This window comes from Rhinolophus sinicus, linkage group LG01, assembly GCF_036562045.2.
Source record: "Rhinolophus sinicus isolate RSC01 linkage group LG01, ASM3656204v1, whole genome shotgun sequence".
Taxonomy (NCBI): domain Eukaryota; kingdom Metazoa; phylum Chordata; class Mammalia; order Chiroptera; family Rhinolophidae; genus Rhinolophus; species Rhinolophus sinicus.
Genome location: NC_133751.1, coordinates 42628591 through 42654141, shown reverse-complemented (window position 1 = coordinate 42654141; position 25551 = coordinate 42628591). Strand labels below are relative to the sequence as shown.

General features: G+C 40.0%; 1 protein-coding gene and 1 long non-coding RNA gene across 11 annotated transcripts in view; one reads left to right on the top strand and one right to left on the bottom strand.

The window, feature by feature from the left end:
- LOC141570624 (uncharacterized) overlaps positions 1–8930 on the bottom strand; it is a 755563-nt gene extending 746633 nt beyond the window's left edge. For all 6 annotated transcript variants that reach the window (XR_012494839.1, XR_012494838.1, XR_012494842.1 and 3 more), the window contains exon 1: positions 8854–8930. This is a non-coding gene — a long non-coding RNA (uncharacterized LOC141570624). The remainder of the gene's footprint in view (positions 1–8853) is intronic.
- Positions 7436–25551, top strand: part of TBL1XR1 (TBL1X/Y related 1) — a 157452-nt gene continuing 139336 nt past the window's right edge. Inside the window, exon 1 of one of the 5 annotated variants that reach the window (XR_012494833.1) lies at positions 7436–8571. The gene's annotated coding sequence lies outside the window, so the exon portion shown is untranslated. The remainder of the gene's footprint in view (positions 8572–25551) is intronic. The other 4 variants (XR_012494831.1, XM_019752254.2, XM_019752263.2 and 1 more) reach the window with 4 other exon arrangements.

Here is a 25551-nt window from a genome sequence, read left to right as displayed (position 1 = left end):
CACTGACTCACCCAGAGCAGCTTCCGGTCCAGCTCCATTCATGGGAAGTGCCCTATCAAGTTGTTCCATTCTTTAAATCTTTGATACCATATTTTTACTGTACCTTTTCTGTTTAGATATGTTTAGATACATAAATACTTACCATTGTGTTACAACTGCCTACAGCATGCTACACAGGCTTAAAGCCTAGTAGCACCAGGCTATACTATATAGCCCAGGTGTGTAGTAGGCAATACCATCTAGGTTTGTGTAAGAGCACTCTATGATGTTTGCACAATGACAAAATTGCCTAATCACGGACGCATTTCTCAGAACATATCCCATCATTAAGAGATGCTTGACTGTAATAAAGCTTTGTGTGGTCAAACTGCAGAGCCAGCCACAGACACAAGAGCACGCACAGATAATTTCTATAAAAATTATAGCCCTAACAAAGAAAAAAAAATGAGAACAATTCATAGTAAAATGAAACAGAAAATAAATTGGTTAAATCCAGCTATGTGTGTCAGCAATGAAGCAGTAGGGGTGCAAATTCAAATCATTTGGAAGAAGCAGGTGCAGCAAGAACCTGTGGACACAAAGTGTGGCAAGACCATCCATTTGAAGGCAAGAACTTGGGATTCCCATTTGCTGGCATTAAGGATGGTTCAGCATCTCATCAGCTGTGAGAAATACTACCCTGATCTCTGCATCTCCAGCCAAAATCTCTCAGGACAACAAGCCACTCAACCCACTGGAAAGGCTTCCCAACTCACCTGGGGCAGTAGAATTGTTTATTTAAAGCATAAGTTTCTTTTAGCCTCAAGAAAGCATAAAGCAAAGAAATAAATTTATAATACTATTATTTTAATTTTACCTTTAGCAATAATTTGTGCATATTTGTATTTGGTATTTTAAACATTTGTAAAGTTTACTTTATTTTCCTCAAGATAGTTTGACATTTTAGAATGTCTAACAGGTTATTGTTATGGTGCCAAGTTAAAATATCTAAATGAGAATCATAATTAATTCAGATTTGTGATTTCATTTCAAAAAATATGAGAATTTTATTAAATCCATAAACATTTTTGTAATCTTCAAGAGAACTTAAGATTCATCATAGTTTATAGTTTATCATATTTATGAACATTATTTAACTACTTGTGATTCTTCTGTTTGTTGAGCAACTGAAGCATTTTTTAAAAGATGGAACACATAACATGTATAAATGCAGTTTAACAATTCAAGGGAATTTAATTAATCAAATTGTAAACATTACCTTAAAAGGGAGAGTTAGATTTAGAACTTATAATTAAAAGCTTAATAAAACCAGGGCTTCAGATTTGTAGTAAGTGAAACTGAATTACTGTATATTGTCTTCTTTGCCCATAAAACCTGTCTTCAGGAACACTCCGTATCCAAATTGCCCTATGATGGCAGGGGAGGTGGTGGTGAGAGAGAGGGAATGGGACAAAGGTCTTCCTTGTTAATCGGTAGATACACTAATTAGGTTGGGGCAAAAGTAATTGCAGTTTAAAGGGTTAAAAACAATTGCAAAAACCATAATTACTTTTGCCCCAACCTAAGAGTATCAAAGAGTACAGCAGTGAATCCAATTGATTGCTTACAAGCACGACTACATTCAATAAACATTTTTTTTTTTTGAGATTCTGATCTAGGAAATGTGGGTCTTGTAAATGCAATTAAGATGTGTTTCCTCCCCTCAAGCAGTTTCTCCTTTTTCCTACTTTGCATTTTTCTCTTCTCCCCATTCAGTGAAGGACTTTTCAGCAAACACTTGCACTTTCTTGCCTTGACCTGCTTTGTTTCACTTGGTGGAAAAGCAGACACTGTACTCAGACAGCCTTGAGTTCAAATCCTCATTTTGCCATTTGCAGCACGATTTTAGACAGCGATTTGGTCTCATTAGTTTTCTCACATATCAAACTGAGATAACAAAATTATTTATCTCTTCAGATTATTGAAAAAAATTAGAGACAACAAACATAAAAGTGCTTGGCAATATGCTGAATAAATGGTAGCAATTAATCTGGTTTCCACAAATGTCCTTACACAAAGAGCATGTCACCTTATGTTCACTTACAATAAAGTATGTTTTAGGCTTCTGACTACATCAAGAGCAGAAGAGCATTGGTAATAAAAGAAAATATTTGGGGTAGGAGATAACTGTAGGTAATAGAGAACTTTTGTTTACCCATACCCACTCTCTAGTCAATTATACCTAGGCCTATGATTTCAAATTTCATTTCTGATGAGACCCTAAATTCTCCAGCTCCGATACTTCCTCTGGACACCAGACTATATATCTAGCTGCCCATTCAATATCTTCATGAGATGTCTAATAGGCACATCAAATTCTAAAATAAAACTCTTGATTTTTCCCTCATAAAAATCATTTCTCATCTCCACAAATGGCAACTCCATTCTTCCGCTTGTTTGGTATAAAATCTTGCAACCATTGTTTAAAACGTAGACAGAGTTTAGCTCCTTCTAGCCAGCTCCTGCCACCATCACCTATGGTACTATCTTCTCCTTGGGATTTCTGCACTGTCCCCTGACTGCTCATTCTCCTTGTTCTACTGCACTGTTGCACTTGGTCCTCTGCAGAGGACCAAGCAGAGTAGTCCTTCTTAAAACAGAAGTCAGAACACGTAACTTCTCTGCTTTCAAAATCTTCCAGTGACTTTCCATCTCACAAGAAGAAAAAGGCCCTTCACATTTGGTCCCTGGCTCCCTCTCCTGACTCTCCTTTGTTTATTTCATGCCAATCAACTGGCATCATTTTTATTCCTAGAATACAGCACACATGCTTTTACCTTTGTTCCTTTGTGCTTGACATTCCCTGTGCCTGGAATGCTCCTTCCTCTGATAATTGCACACTAACCCATTCACTTCACTTAGTTTTCTGCTCACACATTACCTAAACTGAGCAGCCTTCTCTAAACACCCTATCTAAAATAACATACATCTTTAATCCCCTCTCCACCTTATTTTATGTCATATCATTTACCTGACTTGTTAGCAGTTAGGTATGGTCATATGCCCAAGTTCTGGCCAATGGAGTATGACTAGTAGTGATGAATGCAAATGCCAGGACAAGTCCTGAAATGGCAGGTATAAGCCCTCAATTTCTCCTCCTTTCTAGCCCAGTGGCTGTAATCTGGATGTGATGGCAAGAGCCTAGAAAAGCCATCGTAGACCACCAGATGGAAGACGGGTGTTGAGACACTAAAGAAATCTGAGTTCTTGATACCTTATCGGCTCTAGAGTGCTTACATTTGAATGCCCATATAAGAGAGTAAATTTTTTATCTTGTTTAAGCCATTTTCTTTCTTTCTTTCTTTCTTTTAAAAGATTTTATTGGGGAAGGGGAACAGGACTTTATTGGGGAACAATAGTCAAATTGTTGTCCTTTGAATCTTAGTTGTGGAGGGTTCTGAACGTTCAGCTTCAAGTTCTTGTTCTTTCAGTCTTAGTTGTGGAGGGCGCAGCTCAGCTCCAGGTCCAGTTGCCGTTGCTAGTTGCAGGGGGTACAGCCCACCATCCCTTGGTGGGAGTCGAACCGGCAACCTTGTGGTTGAGAGGACAGGCTCCAACCAACTGAGCCATCCGGGAGCTCAGCGGCAGCTCAGCTCAAGGTGCCGTGTTCAATCTTAGTTGCAGGGGGCAGAGCCCACCATCCCTTGCAGGAGTCGAGGAATTGAACTGGCAACCTTGTGGTTGAGAGCCCGTGCTCCAACGAACAACTGAGCCATCCGGGAGGCAGCTCAGCTCAAGGTGCCGTGTTCAATCTTAGTTGCAGGGGGCAGAGCCCACCATCCCTTGTGGGACTCGAGGAATTGAACTGGCAACCTTGTGCTTGAGAGCCCTCTGGCCCATGTGGGAATCGAACCGGCAGCCTTCGGAGTTAGGAGCACGGAGCTCTAACTGCCTGAGCCACCGGGCCGGCCCCTAAGCCATTTTCATATATTTTCTAAGCCTTTTGTGTAAGCCTTTGCTATAGAAGTGAAACTATATTCTAATACAAACATGTATTTTTTGAAAGTCTGACTGCCCTCCCAACCCCCACCTGAAATGGGACTGGAATGTAAATTCCATGATAGTGGAAGCTCTGTTTGGTTCACTGTAAATAGCTTCTTGAACAGTGCCTGGCACACTAAGCATTCAGTAAATGTTTGTTGAATGAACAAATGCAAAACCATCAACATAATGCAAGGCCTTGAGTGCTGCCCTGAGGAAGCACATGGCTGGTCAATATAAGTAAGTACAGCAATATGCGCTGTGTGTGGCTGCCTTTCTGTTCTGACTGAATCACAAAGGCAGGATACAACCTGCTATTTCCATTATCTGAGAGGCATAAATACTTGTAAAATGGTTGTGTGTTTCTTTTGTAATTTAAATGAAGACTCCCAAGTAAAGTTCATGGTTCTAATGAAATCGGGTCACAGAGTCATGGAAAACTGTGACAAGGTTCACACTGATGAGGGAAGGTCACAAGTCGCATGTTAAGCACAGATGGAGAAAAGGAGCTTGTGTGCTGAGATCCTGAGATGTGTGGCCAAGATGTGCATCAGTCTGGATGGCAAAAGCTGATAGCTGAAAGAACCACAGACAAAGAATTGCACAAGCTGAGTCAAAATGAAACAGAGACATATCACAGGGTATCAGCAAGACGCTTGGGGGTAAATGCTACAGACATAAAGCCACTGAGTTTCTGGGTAAGAACATAAAAGGTTATAGTGCCAGGATAATATTTTTGTTATCAAAAATCTTTTTCATGCTATGAAGATCATTTTGAACACCTTAAAAACATAGATCTGTTAATGCAAACAACTTAAAACATCATGGTGGCTTTAAAAATATATATAGGAATGACATCCTGTGGGCCCAGGACTAAGCCACCTTAACTTTGAAATGTTCTATTTCCTGGGTGATGAAAGTTGCAAAGGTGTAGGCTGTCTTGCCATACCACACCCCTGGGTGTAATATTATTGAAGTAAAACAAGTCAAGATTTGTTTAGTTACTTTACAATATATATGTAACTTCTGGTAACAGTTACTGGTATGAGGTTTTTCTTTGTTGACTAATTAGCTAGAAAGTTCAAGAGAGCTTTCTTAATAATGTGCCTCTTTGCTCAAGAATTTCTTAGTAACAGTAATTTCTCCTTTTTAGAAACATATTAACACTTATATTCAAAGTAGAAGGGCAGCTTTTAGATTAGGACAAAGCACTGAAAATTAGTACAATAGTTACTTCTTTGTCCCCACCTCCCTCTTGCGCCTAATTATTGTTTGAATTTTGGGGAGGCCTCTCATCTTGTACACTGGATATATTAGGATGACTGAAGGGTGAGGTAACAATACATGCCACCTTTATATGGTGGCTCATTTATCTGAGGATTTCATGTTGTAGCCACACTGTCATTTCAGATAGGTTCCAGAATATTGAAAATGAAAGTGATCAAAATACGATCTCATTTAAAATCCCTTCACTGGAAGAATCAAGGCTTTTCCACATTTAGTGCTTTTTTTTGGTCCAAGGGACTTAAAGTTTCTCTTCAGTGAGCATGGTGGGTGAGGTGCCCTTTTACTGGAGTTGATGGGACAGGTTCCCACCTTTGATAATTTTTAACATAATTTTCAAATGAAGTAATTTGTGCACAGAAAGGCCTTGTAAACCACAAAGATGTAAACAAATACATACCATGTTTCCCCGAAAATAAGACCTAGCCGGACCATCAGCTCTAATGCGTCTTTTGGAGCAAAAATTAGTATAAGACCAAGTCTTATATAAAATAAGAGCTGGTCTTACATTAATTTTTGCTCCAAAAGACTTAGAGCTGACTGTCTGGCTGGGTCTTATTTTCGGGGAAACACAGTAGATTATTATTACTAGCATTGTGATAAAAACAACAGCTTAGTGTAGGGTATAAGAATTTCAGGCTGGAAGCCCTAGACTCTAAGAACCTGAGGAAGGGTGGGCCCATCCTTGTAGAGGGAAAGATGGAAGTCATTTTCAGGAAGAATAGTGTGTGCGTGGGGGGTTCCAGGTTTGAAGATGACCCTATTATGACTCCTGTAGCTGGGAAGTCCACATTCACTGGAAGAGTTGTTTAATTTTATAGTAGCTGCTGCCTGGAGAAGACCCATGCATGGTGGCACAATGTGAAACTTCAAAAACAATCTAGGCCAATAGATTTGTTTCACTGGGTGGCTCAGATAATGAACCCTATTTTTACTGAGACAGTTCACTTAATTGAAGAGAGGATTATGTTTAGTAACCTACATGTCATTAATCAACTCTTTAAAAAAATAAAATAATAGGAACCTACTATATTCTCATCGCTTCTGAAAGTCTGCAAAGGTGCTAATTGTGGAGTAAATAAACCTCATTTTTAGAATCTTACTGAAATGCAAAACTTGCTTTCCTTGTGCTGTTTCCCTGTACACTCAACACAGTGTTTTGGAAACCTGCAGTTATCTAAATTCCCATCGGGTGACATTGTTTAATCTTACATTCCCTCTTTCATATATGAAAAATAGCTCTAAGGACAATCCACTGAGAGGCTTTGAACTCTCTTTATGGTGGTTGGGACGGATTTTCCAATCCCACCCCCTTTCCTCTGATGGTTTATTCTGCCCACTCCTTTCCCCACCCTCACGGCTGGTCAGGAGAGCCTCTGGCTGCTCCCCTTTTCCCCCAAGCAAGGGCTAATCAGGGGAGAGTCTTTGACCTTGGCGAAAAAAGCACCTGTCTAATCACCGAGCTTATTAGGCCACCGGAGTCTAGAAGCATAAAAGTTACTTCCAATGAATTTTTTTTTTTTTGGTGTGTAAATTTAGGTCTCTGATGTTGAGAGGAAAAAACTATTATTGCTTTAAAATAATGACTAAACCTATTTTCAAATATTGTGGTGGAAGTATGAAAACAGAATCCCTCACCCTAAAAAGGCTGCAAAAAATGTTATTTTACTTTGGAGACAGTAGGAACTGAAAATAACAACAGGTTTCTTTCAGGTCGCATCTTAAAAGGGTAGCTGCTTTTCACGTCTTAGGGTTGTACAAAGGTCCTTTTAAAAGGACCCCCAACCCCTGCTTTCTGAAGGCCTTAGAAAGATGAACACATTTGTCTTAAACACCGAGGTGCCTCCCTTTTAAAGAACAACCGGCTGCACTCTCTTCCTCAGTCATATTGTCACATCACTCATCTAAGTTATACTTTATAAACTGCCTTGATATGCTACACACATGCAAAAAGTACACAAAGTGGATAAACTTCTGTCGATGCTGCGGTAGAGGTATATATTTAGTAATCAGTTACATTATTTTGTGAAATGAGAGCTGATCGACCAAACCTTTCAAATAGACCCACCAGACGATAAATACCACCATATGTTTGATTCACAGTACATTTGAGCATAAACACTTCAATTACAGCTTTGTGTTTAGTATCAAAAACCTTTTCTTGTGTGCGTGTTTTCCCTACAGAGTCCCTGCTCTGGATCACATTTTGAAAATCGCTTATTTACAGATAAAGCACCTTTGCAGGTACGCTTCCGACAAACATATGTATTTATGCACACAAAGGTGTGTGCACATCTTTTCACAAACAAATGTCCATATGATGCCTGCGTCGCGCTCCACGCACATGCCCATCGAGTGTGTGTGCTCAGCCGCGCAGCCCGGATGCCGGCGGGGACAGGCTGCCCCCAACACGCTGGAGCCCTGCCGGCCACCCCAGCAAAGTTAACCGGCGTTGCCACATTGGCTACAGCGCGAGGCTTCCCTGCCCCCACTGGGCCTCGGGCGGCGCAGCCCACACCCACCCAAGCCACCCAGCCGCGCGCGGCGGTGGGGGCAGGGCGGACAGTACCCGCGAGGCGCTTCGGAGCGCCCGCGGGTCTTTCTTTATTTTTAAAAGACTGCGCCGCACACGCCCAGCCCCCAGCACCGCCTCGGCGGGCGGGAGGCAAGGAGGGAGAGGAGCGAGGCCGGCGGAGGCACCCCCCCCCCGCGCCGCCGCCTCCTCCCCGCGTCCGCGGCGCCCCTCCCCCGCGGGCCCCTCCCCCGCGCGCCCGCCCGGCGCAGGCCGCTCGGGTTTGTTTTGCTGCGCGGCCGCCGCTGCCGCGGGCCTCGCGAGCTCATTTGTGCCTGGCTGGTCCCCATTCCTCTCTCCCCAGTGTTGAGTGTCTGAGCCGTTGGCTGCTCCGAACCGTTTGGCTCTTTCCCTTAGTAACAGCTTTTACCTTCTGCCTCAATTCCTCTCCCCGCTCGCGCCCTTCCCCCGCGCGCCGCCTCCCCCCGCCGCCGGCCGCGTGCGCCCCCGCCCCTCCCCCCTCGGCGGGAGCACCTCCGCTCGCCACCTGGGGACCCGCGCCGCGCTCCCCGCCCCCGCCCGCCCGGCGCCCATCCCCCGCGCCCTCCGCTCGCCGGGGTTATAATTGCCTCTCACCCCCCGGAGGGGTTATTTTGGGGGTGGTTGGAGGCGGCGGCGGCGGCGGCGAGGAGGGGAATTTCCTTGTGCCTCCATTCCTGGGAGGGGGGAGCGGCGTCGGAGGCCACCGTTTCCAGGTAAGCGCTGGGGGCCGGACCCTGGGGTGGGGGCGACCGCGGTCCCGGGCTGGGGGCGCGGGCGGAGGCGGCCGGTGGGCGCCGGGCCGTGGGGGGGATGGGCGCAAGTGGAACATGCATTTTTCAACTTGGCCCTTTAGGGAGCTGGGGTTTGGGTGGGGGAGGGGAAGGCAGGGAAGGCATTTAGGGTGCCCCATCCCCCTTTTTCCTCTCTCAGGCTTCTTTGAAATGCTCACGTGCCTGCCCAATCCCTACCCTTTCCTGGTCTTGGGGGATCCTTACCCTTATTATGTTGTCCCCGAAAATGTGCACCTCGGCCTTCTCCCCCTCTTCCACCCTTCATGCATTTACACCCCCTTTTTGTGTGTGTGTATGTGGGGGAAGGCTTTCAGGAAAGAATTTGCAGCAAATTGAATCAAGGAGCCATCATGAGGCCGACTCCTTTATAGCCTATTTTTAGCAGAGGAGAGGGATCTTTTCCGTGCATGTTATTTTGTTAAACCTCAGGCAGCAATGGAAATCTGCTCCCCTCCTTGGGCGCGTCCCGGGCCCAGGCGCGGCGACCCTAGCTGGCGTGCGGGGGGCTGCGGGCGGCTGTTGGGGCCGCGGGACCCGAGCGGGGGAGGGGCGCGGGGCCGCACTTCAGGACGTGTTTATTTGTAACTTAGTGCTTTTTATCGTCCTAAGGAGGTATTTGATAGAGTCACTTTGAAGTTGGGTTCAGAAGTGTAGAATTGGCAAAGTTATTGCCAGCTTCCTGGTAAGTTTTGGGTGGCAGAGTCACATTATTTTCTGACAGTGTAAAGGCCACGTTGTGAGGGTGGTTTCTCGGTAACTTCCTCTTTGCAACCGATGTCATTTTTTGAACAGAAGCAGACTTTTATTTAAGTGAAATATTAGTCTTAAGTGGCAGCTCGAGGGAAGCCATGCATGTGTTAACATGTTCAGTATTTTTGGAAGTTCCTAATTTGCTGAAACAGGCATCACTTTGCAGTGGCAACCGAGATTAAATTTAGGTTGCGAAAATGGTGTGTTTCGTGTAAAATTTGGGTTGTAAGACCTCTTTAAAAATGCTCCTGTTGTTTGGTTATAACATTTTCTAAAATAATTTGGTGATTATAAATGACAGGGGTCGGAACCTAGTTAAAAAAATTAAAAATTAGATTTCCACAGTCTGGAATTTACTTAAAACCTTGGACTGTGCAGGCACCAAGGTGAACTGTTTTAGTACCTATGTGATTTACAGTTGACTTGGGGAAGTTTACTGTTGGCTTTCTTGTTTTCCAAACAAGCACATTATGTTGATCTAAACAAGCTTGTTAATAAAATATGGTGGGTGAATTGGGTTATTTGTAGTTAAAGGGTTTACCCCTCCCCCCATGTAATTAAGTAATCATCTTCCTCCCTCTTTTTTCCTAAAGACGCCTTTGTCAGATTGGAAAATATGAGGCCCTGGTGGTGTTTTTATCTACTTACCTAAAACAAGTTGTAATAAATATCCTGGTTACACATTGAAGATACAGTGAGTGACTTTTTGCCTTTTCCAGTGTGATTCATTTTCATTTTTGTTAAACCAGGCCCATGCTGTATTAGTGTATTTTAGTAATCCTGACTTCCTGGGACTGTATGTTCTCACCATTTTAATAAGTTCATGGTCAAGGGAAATAGAGCTGCTTTGTCTCCATGAAAACGGTGTGTGTATGTTGGGTTGTGTCATGGGAGTTCATGGCAAGCAAGCCTCAGAAATTATCATTGAGAATTCTAGAAATAGTTAGCATTTACCTGTGTAGGAGGGGAGGTAGATAGAAAATATGGCTGAGAGTGTGGTTAGGCATGTGATGCATTATTTAAACTTTTTGCTCTTAAATTGAGGTTTTCCTGTTTGTTTGGAATATGATTTTTTTCCAGTTCTTTTATCATGCACTATTTATGTATGTAATAACAACCATTAAATCCATAAATAAGTACTGTTTTTTTGCTATGTTAGTAGTTAGAATCAGATCTATAGGGCAAAATACTAAACTATATGGAGGGGTGAAGACATATTTACATGGAAAAAGTTTTTCCTACTATTAAGGAACTTAGTAAGGGACTTGTAAACGGCTTAAAAATTGTTGTAAAGCTCACCATCTTATGGAGGACATTTTTCTTCCAATAGACACCAACTTTGGTTGCTAATATGGTGGAGACACGCAGTAAATGGAGTGGCTCCTTGTGGAGGTTGTGTTTTTGCATTGGTTGCTTAAAAGAAGTCTTAAACATTTTAATAACTTCACAGGTGTTCAGGAATCTTTTTGTGTTCTCAACATCTAATTAAGGGTATCCTGATTACCATGATACATACCTACCAAGAGAACAAGAAATAACTGCTTCCTGTGTACTGGGAGCTTTTGAAGCTAAGAGGCAGAAAAGACAGAAACTTAATATAAACATAGGGGTTACTGATAAAAAGAGATGTGGCTAATGGACCTTTTGAAGGAGACAACCTGTTGAATAAATATATCTGTTCGTATATTACAATGATATATAAGTACAGTCTTGTCAAGGGAGTAGCTTGACAAAGGAATCCTACAATTTGCTACAGCAGTATTACTACAAAGAATTTCTGATTTGACACATTGGATGAAGTTAGTAGAAATAATTTGTTAGGTTTGTTCAGTTTCTGTGTTGTTTATATAAAATGAATTGAAGAATGTGAATGATAGTAGTCAAGGGACAGAGATGGCAGAAATATTAGCACTGTTTGGGGCTTGGTATTTTTCTAGTTCATGTGAATTTAACTTCACAAATAACATGTATAGTATAAGTCACTGAAATGCAAAAAAAGAAAGCAGCTAACATGGAGACATTTATGCATTCCCATAGTACAGAAGGGCTAGGCTCCCAGGGCTGTATAATAAAGAATTGGGAACAGAATGGTCCAGTTTGGAGACCACCATAGTGGTACCTTCTGCTCTATCACCAACAGAAACTTGAATTCAGACAAACAAACAACTGAGAGAGCGGATGATGGTGGAGAGGTTTATTCATCACCTCTGGTATTGGACTCCATAAGAGTACAATGAGTTGGCCTGTTACAAAGAGCCAGAAGAAAGGGACTCTGCTTGGGCTGTGGAGCTAGGAAAGGTGTGAGTTACTTTCTGTGTCATTTATACCTCAGACTAATCCTATGAGGTGGGTAGTATTGGGTTCTTTCTGTGCGTGATGACACAGCCATGCAGAAAAGTTAATTCACTTGACCAAGGCCACCAAATGACCAAATGATGCACTGCAATTCAAACTTAGGTCTGTCCAAATTTTAGCCCTAGTCCAAATTTGTAGATGACTTTTGCAGTGCCAAAATTTTCCAGCTGTTTTGTCAGTCTTGTCTGTAGATATGCTTGCAAAAACGAGTGTTTTTAATCAAGTTTATAATTCAGAAGTTGGGTGTCTCTACTAACCGGGTCAAGTGATTGCATGGATAAATGAAATTCATGTGATGCAAACATCAGTGTGCTTAAACTCTGTTACCAGTGTTTAGTTAGATGCAGTCTTGTCAACAGCTATATTTTTTATCTTAAGATTGAACGAGGTGAAGTAGCCTCTGCAAGTACTGCCCACAGAAATAAGAAAATAAGAAGGTAAAGCAAGTAATAGTATGCCCAACTATCTTCCAAGTACATATTCTTGAAAACTTGTGTAAGAAAAATCATGTTTTGTGTAGCATAGTGATTCCGTCTGGGGTCCTTGAGGCAGATTGCCTGGGTTCAAACTCAGGCTCCATTCCTTACTACTGTGTTTCCCCGAAAATAAGACCTAGCCGGACGATCGGCTCTAATGCGTCTTTTGGAGCAAAGATTAATATAAGGCCCGGTCTTTATAATATTATATAATCCCAGGTCTTATATTAAATTTTGCTCCAAAAGATGCAATAGAGTTTGTCTAGGTCTTATTTTCGGGGAAACAGGGTGGTATGTGTGACCTCAGGGGAGTAACTCCTGCTGTGTGTCAGTTCCCCCCTCTGTCATGCGGACAGTTGACTTTGTGGAGTGTGAGGATTGAGAGAATTGTATGTGCAAGGTGCTGAGAAGAGTACTTGACATACAGCAAGCATGGAAATGTAAGGTGAAGGGGATGATGATGATGGGTTTGGATTTCAAGTTTGTTCTTTGTATTACATTTTACTTGCTTTAAGAGGGGGAATAATGTCATAGAAAGAATTTGGCAGCTTTATTTTCTCAGTTCCTAGATAAAATATTTGAGATAAATTTGGCTTAATTTATTTACTTTTGAAGTTGTGATTTAAGGCTTACCTTGAAGAATTAGACTGGATTTTAATACTAGGTGGGAACAGTAATATCAGGCTACGTGGTTGGGTGTAGGTACATGGTGGGTCTGTTGCATGCCTTTGCTGCTGTTCTGTCACTTGGGCTTGGACTTTTAAAATCCACTTGTACCATTTGAAATATTTTCCAACTTTTTAAATAAAAAGGGAATTTTGTCTTTCTAGGCTGGCTCCGGCAGTACTTCGGATCTGCTTTTTAGATTGGAGTGATTACTTCAAGTAGGTTATTGTTTTCGCCAGCCTTAACCTTTCATCTTTGTTCTTGCTCCATATTTTTAGCTGCTGTCAAGACAGTTCTATTTGGAAGTGCGGTCCCTTTGAAACATCTGTGAGCCTTGCCTTATTTTCACTTCCCATTCTTTAGCATTCTTACTTCAGCAGTAATATTAAATACTAATAGTTCTGTACGTCAGGACGGCACGGGTGCTTTGTCAGGTACTTGTGATGGTCAGGGCCAGTGATACCCGGATTTTTTTTTAACAGCAGGGAAACCAAGCTCAGGCAGTAAGGGATGCACAGAGGGGTTTAGGTCCAGTTTGTCTGTCCTGTAGCCCATGTTCTTAACTAGTAGTCTACTTTCTTCTCAGTGGATGGGTAGATGGATGAATGAATGAATGAATGAATGGTTTTACATCTGGGTTATTGCATTAATTTTCTAGTAAGTTGCCTTCAGCAGACTTTTGTCTCCATCCTATCTTCTGTAACTACTGACAATATAATTTATTTAAAATACTGATTTCATCATGTCAGTTCCCCTGCTGGAGAACTCATAATGGCTTCCCTTTGCCAACTGGACTGAGTTCATATGCTTCAGTCTGGCTTTTAAGACTCCATTCTACCTATTCAGCTTAATTTCCCACACTTCCCCTAGTGGGAGTCTTGCCTGCCTATCAAATACTGCAGTTTTCTATACTCATTACTCTGCTTTTGCGCATGCTGTTCCTTCCCTTTGTCCTTTTTATAGCCTAGTTGCAGTCCCACTTCTTCCATGAAGCTTTTTCTGGCCATCCTGACTCAGGGTAATTCTTCTCTGAGATTCCATTACATTTAATGAACATCACAAACTCCATAATATTCATTGTTTTATGAGTATGTGTCACATCGCCCCAATTACATGTCACATTTCTTGAAGGAAAGGACCTTTTCCCTTACAGTATTTAGCAGAATTCTTGACTTTCTTCATACGATTTTCATGTTAAAATATAGATTGTTCTACAAGGGCAAATGTTAAAATAACAGTGACAAGTCCTGTTGTCGATGTGGCAGAAACTTCTTTCTGAATTAGGCCTTCAAGGTTTAGATGTACCAAAGTCACATTTAACTTGAATGAAAAACAAACTAGTGCAAACTTACAGTGAAATTAAAATGATTAATTTTGGGCCGGCCTGGTGGCTCAGGCGGTTAGAGCTCCATGCTCCTAACTCTGAAGGCTGCCGGTTTGATTCCTACATGGGCCAGTGGGCTCTCAACCACAAGGTTGCCAGTTTGATTCCTCGAGTCCCGCAAGGGATGGTGGGCAGCGCCCCCTGCAACTAAGATTGAACATGGCACCTTGAGCTGAGCTGCCGCTGAGCTCCCGGATGGCTCAATTAATTGGAGCACGTCCTCTCAACCACAAGGTTGCCGGTTCGACTCCCGCAAGGGATGGTGGGCTGCGACCCCTGCAACTAACAACAGTAACTGGACCTGGAGCTGAACAGCACCCTCCACAACTAAGATTGAAAGGACAAACAACTTGACTTGGAAAAAAGTCCTGGAAGTACACACTGTTCCCCAATAAAGTCCTGTTCCCCTTCCCCAATAAAAAAAAAAAAAAAAAAGATTAATTTTGTCCTCTTAATTCTGGAATACTAGCCACAGTATTGGTGAAAAAACCTAGTCTAGTTGGGAATCATATCACACTAAAATTGGCTTTATCTGGTTTTATTTGTGCCAGTTATAATGAAACTTAAGATTTTGGACTTTGTGTTTTTAGTGTCGCAGGTATTTTTGCTCATTATTTTCTCGGTAGTGTGCCTCAATAAGATGTTTTTAGCTTTCAGTATGTGTGACAGCATTCTGACCACATTGCATTGCTATTAATGTGTTAACATTCAGGGTGGGGTGTATCTGTTAAACTGTATAAGTAGGGTTAATCTACCAGAAGAGTGTCATCAGGACCACCTCCCTTCAATAGGTGTTTATGGTAAGGCTGTGCCATATCAGTTCCAAATAACCTATGTAATTGTTCAAAACACAACTAATTTAGTATTCTATCCTTTTGAAAGTTTTAGCATTTAGAGTTTTAAAATACAAGTTTTTCAGTTTATTTGCATCAAACAAAATGAGTTGGATGTTATTCTGCTTTCTGAGAGCTTAGATTCTTAACTCAGAATTAATACAATCAAACTATATGGGTCATGCTGAAAGATAAGCAACTAACTTTCAGTAAATAGAGTATCTAGGTTAAGGAAAAGATTTATGTGAAATGAATAATTTGAAGAATGAATGAAGAAGAATAGGTATTGAATGTTTAAACTTGGGAGTTCACCTGTTTTCCTCTTTATGAAAGTTTCAGGAGGCAGAATTTAAAGAAAACAACATGGAAAGCATGGGTCAGAGATGGTCATTCTAGTGTCTTAATAGAATAATTTTTTTAATGAAATTGTACTCTGGGCTTTCAAACTGGTTTTTTTCCCTTAATAAAGGAGATGTTTGAAATTTTCAACTACCTTTAAACAGAAGCAGTGAAAAATTTTTACTTTTTAGGAACTAGATTTCAACCTACTTCTTGATATCTTTATTTTGTCTGAGAACAAAGGTAGTGGTATCAGAGCTTTTCTACCCTTTTTTTTTTTTTTTTTTTGCTTTGTGTCTTTTTCAGCACACTGAATAATAGGACATTATAATGAGGTAATCAGCGACTGTGTTTTTGTTCTTATTGCATATCTCCTTGAATGGTGGGTAGTGTTTTAACATGGGTTCACTATCAAGCAAATGAATTTTTATCAGTTTTTGCAAAGCCACAGTTAACATGGTGTAAGTCATTTAGCTTCTAAATGTATATTAAGAGGATCACATGAAATACTACCTCAAGTTTGCTCATTCATTCAACAAATACTTATTTGGTCAATTCCTGTATTAAAATTCACAGATTCTCTCATTTAATGTTATGTGATTTTTGAGGGAGATCTACATGGAAAACTTGCTTAATTTAGAGTGTTTAAAGACTGAAAATCTACAACCTTATGTAGAATGATAGAAAGTACTTGACATTAGCATAAGCAAACACCTTGCCAGAGGAGTTATAGTAATAACCTATTTTGGTGGTTACCTTCAACTGCTAATAGAACACAGCTTATGGGTTAGGGAGAGGTGTTTTATGCTTTCCCCTTAATTTGAACAGTGTCGAGTGTATACTAATTTTGTTGCATTTCTGTTTTGTGGCTATCAGATGTCATTAGCTCACAGTATAAAGCAATTGGGTCATCTACTTTGAGTTTCTGAAATAAGGCAATAGAAATAATGAATGAATTTCCATAACATCTTTTTCTATATAATTATCCTTTTATGGGATATAATTTATCATATGTGTGAATTTTTAGATGCTGTTTGTAGCTGTGGCAATGTTCTTTGGCACCTTTTTATATAAAAAAATATAATATATACTTAAAAAAATATTCTTCTACCAAAGTGATGGGTTTTCTTTAAATCACCTTTCAGTGTCTTCCTTAGTAAGCAGTGTACATTTGTGAGATCACAGACGGTTTAAGAGTACAGTCTGTTATTGTATCATGGAAATCATTTTTCTATTCTTGTGCAAAAACTAACAGGCCCTCACAGGGAATTATTTTTTGACCTTGTATTTCCTTATGTCCTGCCAACAAAGGTCACCCGTTTTAACACCTGATGAGAGATGTTTTATGTGTGAATTGATATTTTACAGATTTTATGTTTATGATCTTGTTAGTATTTATAAGATCGTCTCAAAGATAATGTTTAAATGAAAAAAAACGAGGCGGAAGATCTTGTATAGTCTCCTGCGTTTTAGTTTACAAAGGGGGATAGGTAGAAAGGAGGACACACATGATGGAGTGTGTATGAGTAGATGTATATGTACCCGTTTTATGTGTTCAAGGTACAAAAAGATACACAAAAGACTACCCTGTTTCCCTGAAAATAAGAACTAGCTGGACCATCAGCTCTAATGCGTCTTTTGGAGCAAAAATTAAGACCCGGTCTTATGTTAAATAAAATCTGGTTTTATAATAAAATAAGACTGAGTCTTACTAATTTTTGCTCCAAATGATGATCCAATTACGTCTTATTTTCGGTGAAACACGGTAATAACTGGTTTTGGGGGCGGGTTTGGGGTTGGGAAGATCATGTGGTCAGATGTGGGAGAAACTTATTTTCATGCATAACTTTTTGTACTGTTTGAATTTTACTGTATTAGTTTTACCATTTCACACACACCAACGATTGTGAAAAAATCAAGGCATCCAGTTAAGAATTCTTAATCTTTGTATTTCTTTCAATTTGTGTAGTTAAAAGAAGAGAAAACTATGTTAATTTCTCCCATGATTTTCAGTCAGTTCTTAAAGAGCTGGGACTGTGTATATTTCTGCATAGTTATTTCTTAGATTTGTTGGCAGAATTAGAGCCATTGAGTATGATTAAAAAGTGTTGGGGGCTGCCAGATGGCACAGTTAGTTGGAGCCTGGGCTCTGGGCAGCGGGGTTGCAAGTTCGGTTCCCACATGGGCTGATGGGCTGCGCCCTCCATGGCTGAATTGTAGATGGCGAGCTGCTGGAGGGGCGGCCGGATGGCTCGGCTGGTTGGAGCACGGGCTCTCAGCAGCAGGGTTGCCCGTTCAGTTCCCCCATGGGATGGTCAACTAAAAGATTGGGAACGTTGGCTGGACTTGGAGCTGAGCTTTGACCTCCACAGCTAGTTTGAGGGACAGCTGTTTTGAGCTGATGGGCCCTGGAGAAACACACTGTCCCCCAATATTCCCCAATAAAAATTAAAAAAAAAAGTGGTTCTGTTTCATGATTGGGTCATCATACTAGTGGAAGTATTCAGTGATAGTGAACTGGTGATTTTTAAGTCCTATCCAAGGTTGATAATGAGAAATTAAAAGATTTTGGTTGTGTAGAAGTAGTGGTATTTGATTTCAAAGGTGTTGTTTTGCCAAGGGTTTGGAAATCAGGTGAAAATTGGAGTTCTTATGGTTTAGTAGTTGGTTTTAATAATTATGATAGTCTGACATAATGGGATCTGTGGAACTATAGATTATGATACTGCATGGATCCCAGCGTGACTTGTGAATTTAGATGCGTGTATTATTGATTCCAAGGAGACAGGCACATTATATTCTGATTCCATTTTTGGTTGTAGTCGGTATCACTTGTAATTGTTCATTGGCTGTTTACCCAAAGGGTTTTGCCTTCTTGTTGTGCTCATCAATTTCAACTTCAGCTGGAACAACCTCAGAGAAAGGTAGCACGTGTTTTTGTGCATTTAATTCTGCTGTTCTGTGACTCGACGCTGTCTTTTCCTGAGAACAGTGCCTCTCTTTTTTGTGGTGAGAGGGCTAGGTAGCGGGTCTGTGTGTGATCATCGGCAGTACACCCTGACTGTAGGGTCTTAATGTGGTGAAGAGCTCAGCCTCCGAATGCAGGCATACCTGTTTTGAATCCTGTCACCCCAACTTATTAGTTGTATGGCTTTGGGAAATTAAGTAACCAATCCAGTTGGTTTCCATTCTGAAAAATGGGAATAAAGGATAATTAATATATTTTTCATAGAGCAATTGTGATGATTGGAATGTGAATGCATATAAAGCAATTATCACAGGGCCTGGCACATAGGAAGTACTCAGTAAATGCTAGCTACTACTTGGTGCCTTTGTTAGCTTCAGGAGGAACAGCTGTAGAGAGAAGCAGAAAAATGACACCCCTCCTGTAAACCTACCATGGCTTCCTGTGGCAACTGCAGAGTACGAGATGGTTAGAATTCCCAATTTAGAGGGCTAACACTGTATTTGGTGATTGAGCTTTTGTTGCTCACTCTTAAAATGAGAACCTGTACCATGTAGCTTTATGTCTCTGATACATGCTTTACAGTAATGTTTTTTTATTGAATTTGGTCACATTTTAGTGCTTCAAAAAAAAGATTGCTACCTTTCTTAAAAAATAAGTCTTTTTGCTTTCGGAAATGGAATCTCTTTTTTTCCAGTCTCTGAGAGATCAAACACTGCTTTGGTTCTCAGTGGCTACTGCGAGGACAGATCAGTCACGTCAAATACACGTTACACATTGTACAAACTTTGACTTGGACTCTCACTAAGAAATGCATATGACTAACACAGGATGTATGTATGTGCAAGAATACTGAAGTAAGTTTTTAGGAAATGATACTTGCTTTAATATGTGGTACATATTCTCTGTACTCTTATTTTTTGTTTAAAAAATGCTGTTATAAATTTCTAAACTGATTTTATTATTTTACAAATAATGACTTTATTAACTGGATTTAGAAAATAGTGGTTCAAAGGAGTGTAGAATTGTAATTCTCTGATCTTTGTGGATTTAGAACCAGTACTCAAAATGAGAAACAGATTGTCATTCTGAATGATAGAGCATATGTAAGTCCTATTTATTGGTGCTAATGTATTTAGGTAGTATTCTGAGCCCTTACTAGGATTCTGAAATTCTAACACCCAATTTTGCAAGGTAAATAAAATACAAAAAGTAAAAAGTGAAATACAAAGGGTAAGGGATTTTCATTGCTAATGAATGTGAATATAAGACTTTTTTTGGAGGGATAATTTACAAATAGCTCTGGATTAAGAACCCTGAATACTTTTCAGAAAGAGCAGTAATTATTTAAAAAGGAATAACTATCATACTAATTTTTTTATGTCCTATTAAAGAAGAGTTTTGGTAAGATTGTTTTGTATTATTTTTAAAAACTAACATACCATAACACGTTGGCTGCATGAAGTTACACTATTTGACTGAAGATTAAGCTGCTTTCTATGAGAGTCTAGTCATCTGTTTTTAGCACAGATCTCTCCTTGACTTGAGAGTTATTTGTTGACTCCTTTGTCACTGGGTAGGGCCTTCCTTGTGGGTAGTTGTGTTTCACTCACCTTTATCCTCAGATCCATCATTGCTCCATCATCTGGTACAGTAGCTGGCACACTGTTGACTTGCATATTGACTTGAATCCATGAGGCTCTCTGAGGTAGAGGTTTCCTAGTACAATACACCCCCATTTCTTTGAGGGTGATTAAAATATACAAAATTAGAAAAGGAATCCATCCACTTTCATGAATTTATTAACCCTTGACCTCATTGTGTTCGTACTGTAAGAATTGTGAGGGTCTGCTTGATAAACCTAGCTTCCTGCCCTACGGCTTTTGGCGTCTGCAGAGACAGTGCATATATTCAAAACGTGGGTTAAAAGAAATGAAGACCTTGATGTGATATTAGCAGTTAAACATGAATTGAGTTGTTGCGTGGACTTGTTCACGTGCTCCTAATACTCCTATATTCTTTCTAGTTTGTTTCTACTTGGTTCCCCCCCTTTTTTTCCTAATTAGAACTCTGGCCTTGACCTCCTACTGATAATGCCATTGTTGCATGACTTATATTCCTGGGTTCTTGAGCTTAGCATGCGTGCTCAGTCTGTACACCTACTGACGCCCTCCCCTTTGACTGTGGCCTTCCCTGGCCTTCCCTCAGGGCTCAGAGGATGTACACACTCCATGCCCTTTGTCTCTGAACCAGCCATTACTGTACAAGTGATTCTGTGGCCCAGATTGGCTCTTAATCCTGACCTCCTCTTCTCCTGATCTACTGCTACCCACATTCTAGCACTGGAACATCCTGTTCTTTCTTCCTGTAGGCTGGCAGTGAGTGGCATTAGATTTTCATTTAATGATGAGTAGTGGTGATGAGACAGAGTTGGAAGACAGAGGAGGGTCAGAGATGGAAGAAATAGGAGTAGGTCATGGTAACACCAAGCTGTCAGGGTGAGCTCGGGCAACATCCGCTACTTCTGGCTACTGATAAAAATATCCAGGACAATTTGAGATATTGTGTGTTTGGAGTGGAGGTTGGGGATAAGAAATCTTGGGTAGGTATGGTTCTATCATCATTTGGAACCTTGCAAAGTGGAAGATGACATGAGGTAAAAGATGATCCTTTTGTCTGAGACAGATAGTTGAGCTTCTTTCTGGAAACCAGAATTTGCTATAAGGGAAGATTTTCAGTTTTAGAACTCTGAACTAAACTCATTGACACAGTATTTTAGTGATATTTAAAGAAACATTGATACTTACAAATAAAAATTTTAAAATTCATCAGGAAGTTGAAAAAATCACCAAGCCCCGTACATTTATAATACTAACATTTTCACTTTTCTCTGAATGTTGTTGAAACAGGGAAGGTACTATTAAATGGGGGCATGAACAGAGAATTTATTTTGGAAGCTTTTGTGTTTTTCACCCTTTATTTATTTGTCTGCTGGAGAGTCTTTTTAAGTAGATAACTTAACCTTTTGTATTCCTAGGCTTTATGCTTGTATGGGGGTATGTTTTCTAATTCGTTGCTTTTCTCCTTGGTTTGTTCCCTTTTTTGGAGGGGTGGGGTCATATACTCTTGTGAATAGCTGGCTGCCTTATTTCATCTCGTCTCATTTTTCTTTCTTGCATTTTCTTCCAGATGACTCATGTATGTTTTGCTAATAGATAACATTGGTTGGTTCCTTTGGTCTGACAAATCAACATGTAAATGACTTCCTACAAGTGAGAACTGGTAGTAACAGGAAAAGTAGCTTTTTTTTTGAGATTGTGCATAACAGCATACTGATGTTTTGATAAATACTATGACAAATACACATGGTTTGATTTACATGAACGCATATGTAGTTTTATAGAATGCATAGCAAAAATGTGTATATATACTATTTTGTCTGGCATTGTATAAGATGCTCAATAATGTCAGTTTTCTTCCTTTCCCCTCTCCTTTATGGGTTTTCCATTATAGTACAAAATTCAAATGTCTTTCCTTAGCCTGTGAGGCTTTCCCCCAACATGTGACCCTGCCATTGGCCACCCGCAAACCTTACTGTATTTTACAGCACCCTTTCCCTCGTTCACTGTGCCCAGCCATACCAGCCCAAGCTTGTTCTGTCTCAGTACCTTCATTGCTTTGCTGTGTGCCTCACGCTATGCCCTGAGATTGTCATATGCCTAATTTTTTTATGTCATTCAGATTTCAGTTCCAGGGCCACCACCTCAGAGGTCACATAGAGAGGTCACACTATAGTGTAGCTGCTCACTCTTTAGCCATTTTCAGTCACAAGACCCTCTTATTTTCCTCATAGCACTTATCCCTCTCTGAAATAGCCTTGCTCCTTAATATACACCTTTTTTTTTTTTTAAACTCTTATAGTTTAAACTCAGTGAGAATAGGTATGAACTCTGCCATGTCACTCCATGACTTAAAACAGGACCTGGTAGGTTTTAAGTAAATACTTGAGTGAATTGTTCTCTCAGGAGTGTTTTCATGACCAGCTGATAGCCTTAAACTGGTTAGTCCTCACAATAGAACACTGGAAATAATTCATTGAAAGGTCAGCATTTAGGGGAGGCTTGTAAGAGGCTTTTCTTACATTGGTATGTACATTTGGAAGCATCGGGACATATGTGAGTGCACTCTGCTTTTCTTGTAAAGCATACTTACAGCTGGTATTTGAATCAGTCTGGAAAAAAAAATAAATGGATAATTGGTGAAATTTGAAAATGTGCTTGTGCTAATCATAAATGCTAGATTTTAAGAGGTTAATACTTCATTTTTTTTAACTTAAAGATACATATTTCCCACAATAATAAGAGGAGGGCTGGACATCTCCATTTATGTTTTATACACATTCTGGAGAATTTGTAAATTGCCTTTACTTACATTTTCCTGTGATATTGTCTTGACTAATCATGGTCAACTTCCCAAAATTGGCATATGAGTCAGAGTTCTTCTATTCAGTCCAGTGATAGAAACTCAATTCAAATTAGCTTAAGCCAAAAAGGCAAATTCATTGGCATATGGAATCCAAAAATGGATTAGATAACTCAACTATAGGAAGAGCATTGAGTCAGCCAGGATTTAGGACAACTAGAACTAGACCCCTTTGAATGCTACTAGAAATCTCTTTAACAGCTGTTTTTTTCTTTTTGGTTAAGTTTCTTCTCTCATAGGAGATTCGTTTTCTTCACATGGAGGAAAGCATAACTAGCCAGTGCCAGAATTTTTATTTTCTGTTTTCCCCTGCTGGAGAGTCAGAACTACCTCTTTCTCTGTTTGAAAAATTCTTGAAGCACTGATCAGTTTGTTTTGGGAAAGTGCCCACCATGGCCAGAGGCCACATATGAACTGTGGCTGCTTCCAAGTATCTGGTGGGAGTTGGGGGAGAGCAGTGGGAATGATAGTTGAGTAAAGAAGGAAGCTGCTGGTCAGACAGCCACTGTCTCCCCCTACACCCCCACCTCAAAATGTGTGTCCATTTGTAGTTGGGAAGGGTTGTTGCCTTTAATCCATGATAAAAATTAATTTCAAATTTTCTTTTATCTAGAACTGGAACTTTCTTTTTTGCTCTGTGATTCCCAGCCTTTTCAAATACAATCCATTTTTAAAATGAAAAGTTGATGTCCCTTGTGTGATAGGAATTGTAGTTTTATGTACTGTCTATTGCTAATAGGGGTATTTGGATGAATTTGTCTTCTCAAAATGAGTTACATAGTAAAAAAATTGATGCTATTTATTTTGGTTTTGTTTTTAACGTAGCTTCTGCTAACTTAACAGATAATGGAAGCCAATAATTGAGGCCAGCTGTTAGAAAATTATTAACAGGTTAATTATACATATATAGGGGATATTTTAATCTCTGAGGAAGATAATCATCTTCAGCCTAACCAGATAGTTAAATCATTTTTAGCATGTAACAAAATTAACAAGTTACATATTCTTAACAATTAAGAAAATTGTTATGTAGAAAAAGCCTTTGTGACCCAAGAGATATTAATCTTTCTGGACCTCATTTGCTTCGTCTTTAAAACATTGAACTGGGCCTCCGAGGTCTCTTCTGGATTTAATGCTCTTTAACCCTATGATTGCACACATAATTTAAAAATTAAGTCAGGGTTAAGCTAAACTAAATGGAAAATGTGCAATACTGATCTCTTCAGGTTAATCATTACCTGAATTGGATTTTCCTAAAGAAAACATTTGCATTTCTCTTAACACCTCAATTTTGAACAGGTTAGCTGTAGAGAGAATATTTTTTAGGTATCTGAAGAAGAAACTTCTGTTGTTTTATTCATTAGTTTGAGTTCAGGCGCATTTGTTACATCCGATTTCACTGTAGAGAAAATTAAAAAGAAGTAGCATGAAACACATTTTTGAGAAAGATTTTTTTTAAATATCCTTATTTTAATTATATGATTGTTGACTATCAAAGCTGATAATTTTTCAGCACTTCAGGTTTTATTTTGGTCTGTGTACTGCGCATTTTCAGAATTGTACTGAAAGTATATCTCTTCAAGTATGGAGAAAATGTTCACATTCATAATTTTTAAATATTAAAATAAGTTACAAGTATTGCTTGTATTAACTACTGAGAATTTGTCCATATTAAAATAATTTACAATAAAAATGATATGCGAGTGGTATAACAGGAGGAGAGGATATATATACCGGGGGTGCCAAAAAAACGTATACAAGTGGACACTGGTACGTTGCTCAAGCAATAGTTTGCCGTAATCAGAAGTGTCGATGCTGATGGTAACCACTTTGAGCACCTCTTGTAATTGCGGAAGTCAAATGTGACTTGTATTCATCTTTTATTATTGGTACAGTTTTCCTTTCTTAAAATGTATGTACATTTTTTGGGCACCCTTTGTATATACACTGGCATGAAGATGCTAAACAAGTTGTTTTTGTCTGGCAGTTTGCTTTATGTGTAGCATATGGTTTATAAGTTGGAGACTAATGTGAACAGATAGGAAAGGGAGGATGGATCATACCATGAAGTGACTTCTTTACTGTGATTAGGAATTTGGACCTTCTTCTGTGATGGAACAAGTGAAGGACTTGGAGCAGAGCAGCAGGATTATGTTTCAGCCCTGGATGTCGTGCATAAAGGATGAGATGATAGTTTGGGAGGGAAAGGGGCAGCTCTGGACGGAAGGGAGAAAGTTGAGCTGGCAGTGTGATAGGTGAGAATGACATCACGTAATTCTTTGCAAACTGGTTCACATTTCTGAATTCTGAAAAAAAGCAATTGGAAATTCAGGAGAGAATGGTATTAAAAAGAACTAAACATCCAGGTTTTCTTTTTTTGGCTTGCTACTGCTCTTTTTGGGAGGCACAAGCGTATGAAGATTGGGGTTTGTGGGATGGGGAATTTGATGTCCGTATAGCTAATGAACAAAACAGCAGGAGGACAGTGCAAGGAGGGGCAAATGCTGCGTGGGAATGAGGAATCCCGTTGTCATCATCATACCCTAAACCACGAGATAATTAGGTATTTGAGAATAGTCACAATAAAAATAGATTGGTATAGTATAACTATTCATGAGGTTTCTAGTGGGTATAATTTATGTAGATTTGTAA